This window comes from Rhineura floridana, chromosome 8 (assembly GCF_030035675.1).
Source record: "Rhineura floridana isolate rRhiFlo1 chromosome 8, rRhiFlo1.hap2, whole genome shotgun sequence".
Taxonomy (NCBI): domain Eukaryota; kingdom Metazoa; phylum Chordata; class Lepidosauria; order Squamata; family Rhineuridae; genus Rhineura; species Rhineura floridana.
Window position 1 is genome coordinate 69,103,674 of NC_084487.1, and position 13,683 is coordinate 69,117,356.

At 45.8% G+C, this 13,683-nt stretch overlaps 1 protein-coding gene across 1 annotated transcript in view; it reads right to left on the reverse strand.

The window, feature by feature from the left end:
• LOC133390664 (glioma pathogenesis-related protein 1-like) overlaps nucleotides 1–8,371 on the reverse strand; it is a 58,106-nt gene extending 49,735 nt beyond the window's left edge. Inside the window, exon 1 of the mRNA XM_061639714.1 lies at nucleotides 8,269–8,371. The gene's annotated coding sequence lies outside the window, so the exon portion shown is untranslated. The remainder of the gene's footprint in view (nucleotides 1–8,268) is intronic.
• Between the last annotated feature and the right edge of the window lie 5,312 nt (nucleotides 8,372–13,683).

Here is a 13,683-nt window from a genome sequence, read left to right on the forward strand (position 1 = left end):
CAACCAGAAAGGAGCCAGTGGCGAAGTCTTGGAAAACGACTTGATCCAGATCCAATCACAAGGTTGAAGGGATGAAGCTGTTCCTCCAGTGGCAACGTCTGAGTAAGGGCTGCAGCAGTGCACAGATGCTCAAAGCTTCTAGAAAGAGAAATCAAATAGGTATGTAAGGAATCACCCTCTCCCACTAGACTCAGGGACCTCGCATTTAATCCTTTTGTGGTGGGCAGTGGGTGCCCAAACAGCATCTCATATGGTGACAACTCACAGTCAGCATGTGGTCTGGTAGTACCTGAGGCCACCTCAGTTGTGTCTCCTGGCGTAACTTACCCAAAAGGGACTTAATTTCTCTTACCACTACCCTCCAAACTTTGGGGGTGATGCAAATTACGTGCAATACTAAAAGAAGAGTATAAATACGCCAACACATCAGCTGTGAAGTGTGTGCCTTGATCAGAGTCAATGACAAGAGGTGGACCAAATCTGAGGACAATATCTTTCATCAGGAATCTCAGGACAACAGCAGCAGTGGTGTGAGCAGCAGAACAGGCTTCAATCTAATGTGTAAGCTGATCATGACACTCTAGGATGAACTTGTAGCCCTGCGAGGGAGGCAAGGAAATGAAATCAATTTGTAGCTTCTCAAATGGCAAAATAGCCCAGGGTTGCCCCCCTTTGTGGCTTTTTGGCTTAGACGCAGTATTGAAGGCTTGACACGTAGAGCTTCCTGGTATACACCTGGTGCGAACCAATGTGCTTGAATGGCATCCACCAGTACTTGAGTACCACAATGTCCTTTATCATGGAGTTGTGAACATAACAGGCACAGAAGTTTTCGTGGCGCTATAGGTCGTCTATCAGGGACTTACCAAATGCCCTCACTTCACAGTGCTTCCTGTCTTTGTTCTCAGTCTTTAATTTCCTGTGGGGAGAGAAAATCTGCATATTGCTTAAGGGTGTCATTTCAAACATAAGTGCGAAGCGGGTGCTCAGCATAGGTATTACCTTTCGTGATTGCAGAAGACAATGCATAACAGTTATTTGTGGTGGTAGATGGCATCTAAGAGGGCCAACATGAGCAATGTGCTGGCCATTTGCTGTTAACAAGTCTGTTTGCTTCCACAATGCTCCAGTGGCATGGCATATGTCAAAAGCATGTTTTGAGTCAGTGTAAATATTTATTTATTTATTTAAAATATTTATACCCCGCCCTTTTTCTGAGGAACTCAGGGCGGCTTACATTAAAACATTAAAACAGCAATAATTAATAAACATGATATTCAGTTTAAGCAATTTAAAATGGAATTAAATAAACATAGGTTAAAACTAACTACATTGGTTAAAAGCCCGTCTAAATAGAACAGTCTTCACCTGTGCACGAAAATTTGATAATGAGGAAGCCAACCGGACCTCAATAGGGAGAGAGTTCCACAGTCTAGGGGCGGCCACCGAAAAAGCCCTATTCTGTGTCTCTGCAAGATGAACTTGCAGGAAGGAAGGGGTAATAAGTAGAGTCTCGCTGGAGGATCTTAAAGTCCGAGCAGGTTCATAGAGGGAGAGGCGCTCTGACAGATAGCCTGGACCTAAGCCGTATAAGGCTTTATAGGTCAAAACCAGCACCTTGAATTGTGCCCGGAAACAAATGGGCAACCAGTGGAGCTGATACAACAGCGGGGTTGTATGTTCTCTATATCCCGCCCCAGTTAACATCCTGGCTGCAGCTCTTTGTACCAATTTCAGTTTCCGAGCAGTCTTCAGGGGCAGCCCCACGTAGAGCGCATTACAGTAGTCTAATCGGGATGTAACTAAGGCATGTGTCACCGTGGTCAAGTCTGACTGGTCAAGGAACGGGCGCAGTTGGCGCACCAATCTTAATTGAGCGAAAGCACTCCTAGCCACAGCCGAGACCTGTGCCTCCAGAGTCAGAGCCGAGTCCAGGAGCACTCCCAAACTGCGAACCTGTGATTTCAGGGGGAGTGTAACCCCATCCAGCACAAGTTGAATCCCTATTCCCTGCTCCGCCTTCCGACTGACGAGGAGCACCTCTGTCTTGTCAGGATTTAATTTCAGCTTGTTCGCTCCCATCCAGTCCATCACTGATACCAGGCATCGGTTGAGAACCTGGACGGCTTCCTTGGTTTCATCAGGTGGAAAGGAGAGATAGAGTTGGGTGTCATCTGCATATTGGTGGCACCGAACCCCAAAACTCCGGATAACCTCTCCCAGCGGTTTCATGTAGATATTAAATAACATGGGGGACAAAACTGAACCCTGTGGGACCCCATAGGTCAATGGCCAGGTGGTCGAACAGGAGTCCCCCATAACCACCTTCTGGGTTTGTTTCTCCAGGAAGGACCGGAGCCACCATATTACCGTGCCTCCAAGTCCCATCCCAGCGAGGTGGCCCAGAAGGATACCATGGTCGATGGTATCGAAAGCAGCTGAGAGATCCAGTAAAACCAACAGGGACACACTCCCCCTGTCCAGCTCTCTGCGAAGGTCATCCACCAAGGCGACCAAGGCTGTCTCAGTTCCACAACCTGGCCTGAAACCAGACTGAGCTGGATCTAGATAGTCCGTCTCATCCAAAAATCCCTGGAGCTGAGCAGTCACCACCCGCTCTATTATCTTGCCAAGAAAAGGAATATTAGATACTGGGCGGTAATTACCTAATAATAGGGGGTCCAAGGAAGGTTTTTTCAGTAAAGGTCTTATTACTGCCTCCTTTAGACAGGACGGTATGCTGCCCTGTTCCAAAGAGGCATTAATCACTTCCATGACCCACTTAACCAGTCCCTCTCTGGCAGTTTTTATAAGCCAGGAAGGACAAGGATCTAACATGCACATGGTGGGACGTACTTCTCCAAGGATTCTGTCCACATCCTCGGGTTGAACAAGCTGAAAAGAATCCATTCTAATTAAGCAAGCAGGAGCCGAAGTTACATCCATAGAGACTGTATTAATCTTGGCGTCTAAGTCAGAACGAATCTGAGCGACTTTGTTTGCAAAATAACATGCAAACTCATGACAACGGGTTATAGAGTGGTCAACATATTCATGAGGGTCAGAATTTAAAAGACCCTTGACAACTCGAAACAATTCCGCCGGGCGAGATTCAGCGGATGCAATAGAGGCGGAGAAGAAGAGTTTCTTCTGGGTCCTCACTGCTATGGAATAGGTTTTTAAGTAGGTTCTAGCCCGTGTTCGATCAGATTCATTCAGAGTTTTCCGCCAACATCGCTCTAGTCTCCGTCTTTCGCGTTTCATCATCACCAGTTCTCCAGTAAACCAAGGAGCCGATTTGGTTCCAATCCGCGAAAGGAGGCGCTTAGGGGCAATTGTGTCCACCGCCCTGGTCATTTCTTCATTCCAAAGGTCGACCAAGGCTTCGACAGAATCACCTACCGAGGTGACCGGAAAATCCCCAAGGGCCATCAGAAAACCATCCGGATCCATCAGTCTCCTGGGGCGGACCATTCTAATTGGTCCCCCACCCCTGCGGAGGTTCTGAGTTGTAGTGAGTCGAAAACTAACCAGGTAGTGATCTGTCCATGACAACGGAACTAATGAAAGTTCCTCCACACCAAGATTACAAACATCTCGTCTAGCACAGAAGACAAGGTCCAAAGTATGACCAGCAGCGTGAGTGGGGCCAGATATTATTTGGGACAAACCCATGGTTGTCATGGAGGCCATGAACTCCTGAGCCACTCCAGAAAGGGCAACATCGGTGTGGATATTGAAGTCGCCCAGTACCACAAGCCTGGTAGACTCCAGTATCAACCCCGAGATTACCTCAGTTAGCTCAGGAAGGGAGACAGTTGGGCAGCGGGGTGGGCAGTACACCAACAGAATCCCTATTTTGTCCCGAGCACCCAGCTTCAAAAAAACGTATTCGAACCCTGAGGACTGTGGAAGAGGGTACCTGGTCAGGTAGATGGTATTTCGAAAGATCACTGCGACTCCACCTCCCCGTCCCCCAGGTCCAGCCTGCTGGTGTACAGAGAAACCAGGGGGACAAAGCTGAGAGAGATTAACTCCCCCAGCCTCATCCAACCAGGTCTCTGTAATACACGCCAGGTCAGCGCACTCATCCAGAATCAATTCCTGGATAGCACTAGATTTCACGAGCAGCATTTTCAACCCGGGGGAATAGTCACCACGGCTATCCAGGGTATCTGAATGGGAGAGCAACTTAGGGATTACCAACATTCTGTTGGATTCTTCCCTAGTTTGATTAGATAAGTGTCTCCCAAGGGCGTATCTCCCTCGGTCCTTCAAAACTTCGATGGCCGTCCCATGGGTCTCTTCCACTATTCCCTCATTCACACATATAAACAATTGGCTTCCATCATTCTCAGGGACTGTTTCTGGTCAAGGTTCTGAGATCTTTCCCAGAGCGATCAATAGTTGCTTTAATCTGGTGGTTAGTTCAGTCTGCTCATCTGCAGTAAAATCTTTGTAGGAATCGAGGAGGAAAAGCTCCTCAGGTAAATTATCATATTTCCTTTGATTAACGACGTTGTTGATTGGTGTGTGAACTAAATTCTCCGGCAGACGCAAATAAGTCTTTACTTTCTGTACATTTGTTTGCTCCTCAGGTAAGTTGTCGTATTTCCTTTGGTTGGCAGCGTTGTTGGTTGGTCTATAAATTAAATTCTCCGACAAACGAGAACACATCTTTGTTTTCTGTAAATTTGTTTGAGAGGTGTTCTTTGGTTTTCCAACTTTCTTTGTCAAAATTTGTCGATGTCTTTGAATAAGGTAGACAAAGGCTTTGAGGTGGTGCCTGATTTTCAAAGACTCTTATTAATTCAATATGATGAGATGCTAAAAAGAGTCTTTCTTCATATAAAAGGTTTGCTGCAGTGGGAGTATGAAAAGTTACTAACGCTTTAATCGCCGTATAGCTAGAAGAAAGATAGTGTACCGATTTTATTTTATTAAATTCAATCATACCCGGCAGTAAGGATTCAAAGAACTCCCAAAGATGTTGCCTTCGACCTCTATGGTTAAGCCAATTGGTAGGTTTTGAGAGGTTCAATATAACCAGTTTTTCTTTATTTAAAACAAGTTTCCATTGGTCTATATTTGATTTTATTGTTGTGTCTCCATTAACAGGTTGTTGTAGATATTGGGAGAAGTCAAATTGATCATGGGTTGCCTCTACTGACGATTTTATATCTCCACTAACAGATTGTGGAGTATATTGGGAGGGATCCAATTGATCTGGACTTTCCTCTCGGATAGGCTTCAGGAGAGTTTCGCAGCATACATCATTAATAGGGGAGACAATGGTCATATCCACTGAAAGATTGTCGCTCATATTTTGTGTTTTTAGCTGTTTGAGTTTTCTCTTCTTTTTCTTTTTCTTTTTCGCTTTTCCTGAAGGTCTTGGAGTATCCAGTAAAGTAAAAAGCTTCCCAAAATTCATATGTGATTTACATTTTGGTCTGAAATTCTTAGTCTTTTTGCCCTTGTTTTCGTGTAACTTTTTTTTTTGTTTCTTAGTGGTGTTGCTGCACATACAGAATTTCGATCCCATAATCACAGTTTGAGAACTCTGGGATGCTCGAGTTGGATACGTTTTCTCAAACTTCGGGTGGGATTGAGCTTTTAAAATTAGATCTGTCAAGGGTGATAATAAAGAAATCGACTCCGCCACAAAATTCGATATTTGTGAGAGGGATTGAGTGACCGCTGTTGCCCAGGTCCCCTCTATATAATGGGTTTTCTGAGTGGTAGTTGTATCATAATTAAATCTATTTGCAGTAGAATGAAAAGACTTAAAAGGAGAAACATTTCCTACTACGGTTTCTTTAAGAATTTTATCCATAAACTGTGTAAAATTAAGAGCATTCATATCCAAAGGAGTTCCTTGTAGAGATGATTCTAATTGGTTTATTGTACTTTCAACCCCTTCTATATGGCATAATGAGTCAATAACTTGGTCAGTATATGAAGATTCCAATGTTGGCATAGAGCTTGGGGTAGACAAATTCATTATTGGTTCTTTAGTAATTATAACAAGTCCAGAAGGGACTGTCTCCGATTCCTCTACCGTTCTTATCTCTTGGGAAAGATTTAAACAAGGTATTTCCGAAGTTTGTGCTCTTAAAGGGGAAATATCTGTAGTAGCCTGTAAGCATGAAGAGGATTTATTTAAAGTTGTCCCATCCAAATTTTCTTCTAGATTAAAAGTTCTGATTGGAATAGGTGGTATTGCTTCTCTCTTTTTATAATATTGCGTAATCTTTGACTGCCCATAGTCATTCATAACTTTCCTCTCTTTCCTCTCTGAGGTAAGTAGGGTTAGTAGGTAAAATACCCAACACTTTATATGAATTTCTAGTTAAAACCATTTTTTTCTCAAATAATGAAAGTCATTACCGGGAGGTTTTTATCAGAGAATCAGCTGCAGATAACCAAAGTGTTTTTCAAAGTTTTTCAAGGCTTTTCCAAGGCTTTTTCAATGCTGCCGTAGCAGGATTTTCCGTAGGCTTGTTGAGCTTGTTGCTGATACTGCAGGGTTTTATCTTGTATTATGACCTTCAGAAGCACAAATCCATTCGTTTTTGGCACAGAAAATAGTCTTGAAGGCTTAGAAATATCTAAGTGAATTAGTTCTAGTAAATTAGGATTTTGGAGTCAGTAAAAAACCAAAGTAAACAAATTGCAAGTAGAGCTACTGAAAAACACGTCTGAGACTAATCGCCATTTTGGTATTCACAGTCAAACTTTTGCTGTATAGCAGGTTTCTGTCAGAGTGACCCAGAAGACAGTCATGCTCAGCAGTAGGAGCTGAGTTCACATCTGGGAGTAGAGTAGCAGGATTCAGGGTGGAGCGTTGTTCCAGCTTTAAATTGGAGGCAGCCAGTAATGCACTCAGTAATCCAGCTTCATAATTAGCTAGACACTGGTGTAACAGGCTTGAGTTTGACACTTAAGTAAGATGGCTGACACCTCATGAGGGACCAGGACAAGCAATGGGTAGCCCATGACGAAGTCTTTAGACTTCTGGATCAGTAGAACAGTAGCTGCAAGTGCCCTTGAGCAGCCCATAGCTCCTCTGGCTACAGGATCAAGTTGCACTGGATAAGCCACAGGGCGTTGCCTTCCACCAAACTCTTGGCTGAGAACCCCAGAGGCCACTCCCAGGTGCTCATGCACGTACAGTCTGAAGGGTTTCTCATAATTAGGCAGGCCCAGGGCTGGAGCTTTTGTCAGAATACATTTAATAGTTTGTAAGAGCTGGGTGAGTTCTGGTGTGGTACAATCTTGTCAGGGGCATCTTTCACAGCCAATTCCACCAAAAATTTGGTTAACTCACCCAACACTGGACTCCATGGTCTGCAGAAGCTCAGATTCTTAGTAGGGCCTGAACTTGGTGCTTTGAAGTAGGTAGCGGAATCTGCAAGATAGCTTGAATACGTTCAGGCAATTCTCATTGGCCAGGGGCAATAACATATCTCAATTACTTTACCTTTGTATTTGCAAACTGCAATTTTGCAGGTGAAGCCTTGGCCTAAGAATTTCTTGTGCCAAATAGGCATCAATTTATTTCTGAATGGGATAGGATACTGTGGAATGCAGGATACTGTGGAATGTTTTACATGGATCACAACTGGGGTGGTTGATTTCAATAGTCCCACATCAGTGGAGGACCATCCCCATAAGCTAGGAGGGATGCTGTACAGTTCTGGTGGCAAAGGTGAAGGCACTGGTGCTGCATCTAAAAACATGGTCAAATTATGAATTTGAGAATTTGGAATGTCCAATAAAATAAATATCAGGAGTGCAACGGATGGTGGCCCTCAGTTTACAGAGAAGAGCACGTCCTAAAAGACTAACAGGAGACTGGTCAGTTAGACTGTTACACGTAATTCATCAGATATATTTACAATGAATTCTCCCCCCCCCACTCCTATAATGTGGTTTATTCCTTGTGTTTTTACAATATAATTACTTTGGCAACACATTCAGTATCTAAAAGGCAATGGTAAACAATTTCTATTGGAACACAGGCAGCTTATAACATTAAACCATCACCCCTCTCCTTTTATGCCTGTGAGTCCTCCCCTCCCATGCATGTCGACATGTCATACTCATCCAGGGCGGAGGTAGCTGAAAACTGCTGGATTTGCTGTGGGGGCTGTGGAAACTGTAAATTCTTCTGGTCTGGACCTTGCTGATAAAAGTGTCATCTGTCTCATTTCTGTGGCCATTTATTTTCTTTTTGCAATAAAAAACATTTCGAGGTTAAGTACTTACAGGTTGAAGTCTTCCAATTCTTCCTTCCTCCTCTTCCAAATGCCCCCCCGAAGTTTCTGCCTCGGCTTCTGGATCCTCCTCTGACCATCTCTGAATCCCTGTAGGGAACTTAGCCAACAATTTTAAATCATCCTTATGCTCTTTCTAGCTGAAGTTACGTGGAAGAGCTCTGATCCAAAATCAGGTCTCTCCCCGGTTATGTCCCTTGATGCGTTCCGTGAGAGCGTAGCTCACGTGTTGGAGCTCTGATGTTCCTCAGCCCCCCTTCTTCTCTCCTAGATTCAAGCCTTGGTATTAAAAGAACTTTCTCTCTCTCTCTCTCTCTCCGACCTTCAAAACACATATGTTGCACTTCCCATTATCTCACTCCAGCCTGGAAAAAATACTTTTTGGAAATAGAGTCTGATAAAAAAAGGCAGCAGTTATGGCTTTTATCTCTCTCATTTTGTTGTGCAAATTTCTGTGCTCCTTCTGATAGACAAACATAGCAAGTATCCAGATTTTTCATCAGGCGCCTGAACAATAGCGTACTGGTTTCTTTGATATTTTTTTGCATGCTCTAAAAGGGTCTATTTTTGCCCTTGCAAAAATTTGCCAATAGCCAGCCTGCACACAATCGTTATAATTCCAATCTGGATCATGGGCGGGCCAGGGAGTAAAACCCAGAGGGCATATTGAAACATTGGCTGAGGGACAAATCCCATCAGCCAAGGCCACCCAGTATTGTAGCCGCGGCTTAAGAGCTTTCAATTTACAGTAATCAAATGTCCCCCATTTTTAGCCAAATCTGTTGTGCTGCATAATTCAGAAAACACTCCCAGTTTGTCACACACACAAAAACACAGCCTTTTTACTCATCCCCTTTAGAACCAGGAGGTTACTCTTTTGTCCCACGCCTGCAACATTTTCTTTAATGGTGTTCCATCCGTTATCTTACTGTGCGGGGAACCCATTTCCTTCCCTATCCTTGTGTGGCACCGGTGCCTCTTGGAATTTCTGCCTTTCTGCGGGGGGGGTTGTCCTTATGACAATCCAAGACCCCTTCCTTGTTTCTTGGGACAACGCAGGCACTTGCAACTATGCACTTCTCACTAGGCTGACAAACACAAAGATACCAGCCTTTTACTCACCCCAGGAGGCCACAGAAAACGTCACCTATGGGATTCAATGGATCCCTAATGCCGGCTGGGCAATGGTTCAGCGGCCTCCCCCGGGCAAGCCATGTTTCGGGCATCTGTTGTGTGTGGGTGTGCAAGCCTTTTTGCCTTGATTCACAAGGACTTATGCAGGGAGCACTTTCCAACTATGTGGAGCTTCGACAATCAATGATAAGCTCCAGTTCCCAGACACAGCCCAACCTGTCTAGTACCCTCCCAGGTACTTTCTTAACTACAGTCCTGGGACATACTCACCATGCATTGAAGTCATGGCTACTTGATCTTCAGTAGGCTCCTTTATCGCCCGGAGGCAAGACCAACCGCTCGGTCCAGGATCCCACACAACAAGGCGGCGTGATCACAGGGCAGGAGATGGAAGTCAGCCCCCAGAACAACCCGTAAAACTTATAGGGGTTCTCTCGGGTAGAGAAAAGACCAAACAAGTAGCGGCAAGTCCAAGGGTTTATTCACAGCTACTGCAGTAGGGCAAACACATACATTACACAACAATGGGTGAAACATGAGTTGCGCCCCTCCTTTTCTGCTTCCCCTTTTTATATGCTTTTGCAGATCACAAAGGCTTACACAGAGAGTCGCACACAAAGGCTTATCTAACCAGGCAGGAAGGAATGTGCAGAACAAGACACAAGACATACACAGTTGCGTATGTGAATGTAGCTTGCAAGTCTCCTGTTGTCCTGGGATACGGCCTTGATTTTATCTATTTTATTACATTCTCTTTTACTTTTACTACAGGACTATGACCTATCTCTGCCCTCAGTTCTGAATGAAAAGCTAGGCCCTTTCCACAATCACTAGACACACTAGGATCAAGTGGGAACAGAGGTACCATAAAAAAGGCAGGAAAAAACTCCTTAGCAAAGGACTATGCCATATCCCTGACCAAGGCCTCTGAATGGAAAGCTAGGCCCTTTCCACAATCACTGGACAGACTAGGACCATAAAAATGGCAGGAAACCTCCTCAGGTACCATAAAAATGGTGGGAAAACTCCTCAGCAAATGGCTATGCCATATCTCTGTCCAAGAGCTCTGAACAGTAAAGTTAGGCCCTTTCCAGTCACTGGACAGACTAGGACCATAAAAAAGGTGGGAAACCTCCTCAGCAGAGGCCTACACCATATCTCTGCCCAAGGATTCTGCATAGCAAAGCTAGGCCCTTTCTGAGTGGAAAAACTAAGTCCTTTCCACAGTCACTGGACAGGCTAGGACCCAAAATGTAGCGGAGAGTGATAAAGAGCTGCCCATTTCTCTCACCAAAAGCAGCATCCACACCAAATGTTGCTGTCTGGCACAATTTCTGAGAAGGAATACTTGGAAGGTATTGGCTGCCTTGCTTACGTTAGGGCCTGAGATGACCATGTACTGAACACACAAGGCGAAGCCCAAATTGCAGGTCAACATTCCTCCCGGTGGAATTCCTTCTGATACGGGCCATGAAATGTATGAAACTGATGGCCACTGAGATGGCTGCATCTGCATCACTGCACTGTGCCTCAATAATGATATCCATAAAAACAGCCCAGGATGGCGCAGCCATGGTTACACGCATACAGTGAAAGGAAGCAGTACCAAGCATTACATGGATAAATTCCTGATTAATCAACACACACACAGGTAGAGAGGTGCGGTGGATTAGCAAAGCCAAAAATAACTGCATACAGTAGAGGAGAGCGGTTTGACCTCTAAATGCAGCCAAGGGTAAAAATAGCAAGGCCAAAATCACCACACACAGTAGAGCAATTTGAGCAGCCAGGAGCAAAAATCACCACACCTGAGGCAAAAAAAGGTTGGGCAGCAAGACTTGTTGGGCTGTTGCTGGATGGGGGGAGGTAACCGGTTGCAACTGGCCTGATCTGTGAACAGGCTGCTGTTCTACAACTGAAGAATGGCTTGACTGGCCATCCCCCATTACTACCTCCTCCTCAACAGAAGATGGGGTTCTTGCTCACCATACACACTTGGCATTAAATACGGGGGGGGGGGTCTGGAAAATGCAATTCATAAGGTGTACCAGCTCCACTGTGCTCCAAAATGGCAGGCGCCTCTGTTGTGCTCAGAAATGGCGGGCTGCTTCAAACAAATGGGTGCTGCCCCTCCACTCCTTCACGCAATGGCAGGCACTGGTGCTTCCTGAACCCCAGAGATCTTAGCAACACCTCTGTGGACTTACTTACCGGGGACAGCGGAGAGCCCCTTGATGAAGTCCCCTCAGTGGGATCATCAGCATCTAGTTTTGGTGCCTGCTGCATAATGGTGTGACTCTGTAGTGGCTGGGTGCTGACTGCGGCTACAGCTGAGTGCTGCCCAAAGCTCTTAAATGTCTTTTCTTTGAAGGCTGCCCACGGTTGGGTGCTCATTGTGGCTTCCGCCGAGTGCTGCCTGCGTCTACCGCCCAGTGCTGCCCAAAGCTCTTAAAATGTCTTTTCTTTGAAGGCTGCCTGCAGCTGGGTGCTGAGGCCTCGGTAATTGTACGTAGGCTTATGGGAGCTGCAAAGCTAAGCCCTGAAGACATCCCTTCAAGCGGATCATCACTGCTAATAACCAGCCCTTGCTGAAAATTGGTGGGAAGTTAAGAGTGGGTGGGGAAAAAACAGCATGTCAGGGGTGGGGCTGAGGTGAGGGGACTTAGGCCACATCCAGCTTGTGTTTGGAGCGCTCCTGCAGGTCCCAACTCAGGCAAAAGTTATGCTGGGAAAAAGGTTGGTCTAAGAAAATAATTGCAATACAAGCAAGTGGAGAGGGCTTGCTCCCCAGTAGGGGTATTTGGGAAACCAGGCTTTTACTTTATTATTGATTTATTAGATTTATATCCCGCCCTTCGTCCCAGTAGGAGCCCAGAACTTTCTGGTTCCTGTGTGCAGCTCCCAGCTGAGCTAGCATTCAGCCAGCCCAGAGGCTCCTGAATGGCAACTGGATGAGGCAGAACTTTATGCTGGCTTCTCTTGCTCCAGCACAATTTACGCCAGCTTCCCTTGAGTTGCTCTGCTACCCTTCTAAAAGCACTGTGCTGAGACTAGACCAGTTGGAGCAAATGGGGCATACAGAAGCACAATCTGTAGGATATATATTTTTTCCATTATTTATGATGCTGTTTTTATAAACTGCATACTGCCTTGATTCACAGGACAAAACTAGTTCACACAGATGGATCAGTTACACAAGGTACACAAAATCCTACTGGAAGGGAGCAGGGCTGGCTCCAGGCATGCCGGGGCCCTTCGGCATCAGCTTGCCCTGGGCCCTGGCGTGTGTGCGTTCACGTGGCCCCCCCCACCTACCTGTCTCCTGTCTTTTACTATTGCCGTTAACCAAGATGGTGGCCACGGTTTCCCTAAGGGGATGAAGCCTTCGCCGCCATCTTTGTTGATGGCATGCGTGTGTGCTACACACGTGCATCTCTGCCATCAACTAAGATGGCGGCAGGGGCTTCAGTACTTAAGGGAAACCGCAGCCGCCATCTTCATTAAGGGCAATACTAAAAGGCAGGAAACAGGTTAGTAGGGGGCGTGGGGGGCCACAGATCTCAGAAGGGGAGCGGAGGGGCCGCTGAAGGACCCCCTGTTACCCTGTAGCTCAAGGGGCCCTCGGGCCAGTGCCCCACCTGGCCACCGTTTAGAATTGGCCCTGGATGGGAGGGAAAATTCACATCCAGCAAGTATCACACAGAGAACCTCATGCATATTCCCATATGGAAACCTTTGTGCAAACTTCTGTTCACAGCTTTCTTTTCAAAGCTGCTTATTTGTTACTTTGTGTCTGAGCATCCAACAACTTGTTCAGTGATGGTGATGAACTGTTTTCACCACCAGAAAAATGCATACAAAATTCTTAAAGAGGAAGGACGCTTGTTCAAGATTCTTTCACACACTTTTCATAAGAACATAAGAAGAAGAGCCTGCTGGATCAGGCCAGTGGCCCATCTAGTCCAGCATCCTGTTCTCACAGTGGCCAACCAGGTGCCTGGGGGAAGCCCGCAAGCAGGACCCGAGTGCAAGAACACTCTCCCCTCCTGAGGCTTCCGGCAACTGGTTTTCAGAAGCATGCTGCCTCTGACTAGGGTGGCAGAGCACAGCCATCACGGCTAGTAGCCATTGATAGCCCTGTCCTCCATGAATTTGTCTAATCTTCTTTTAAAACCATCCAAGCTGGTGGCCATTACTGCATCTTGTGGGAGCAAATTCCATAGTTTAACTATGCGCTGAGTAAAGAAGTACTTCCTTTTGTCTGTCTTGAATC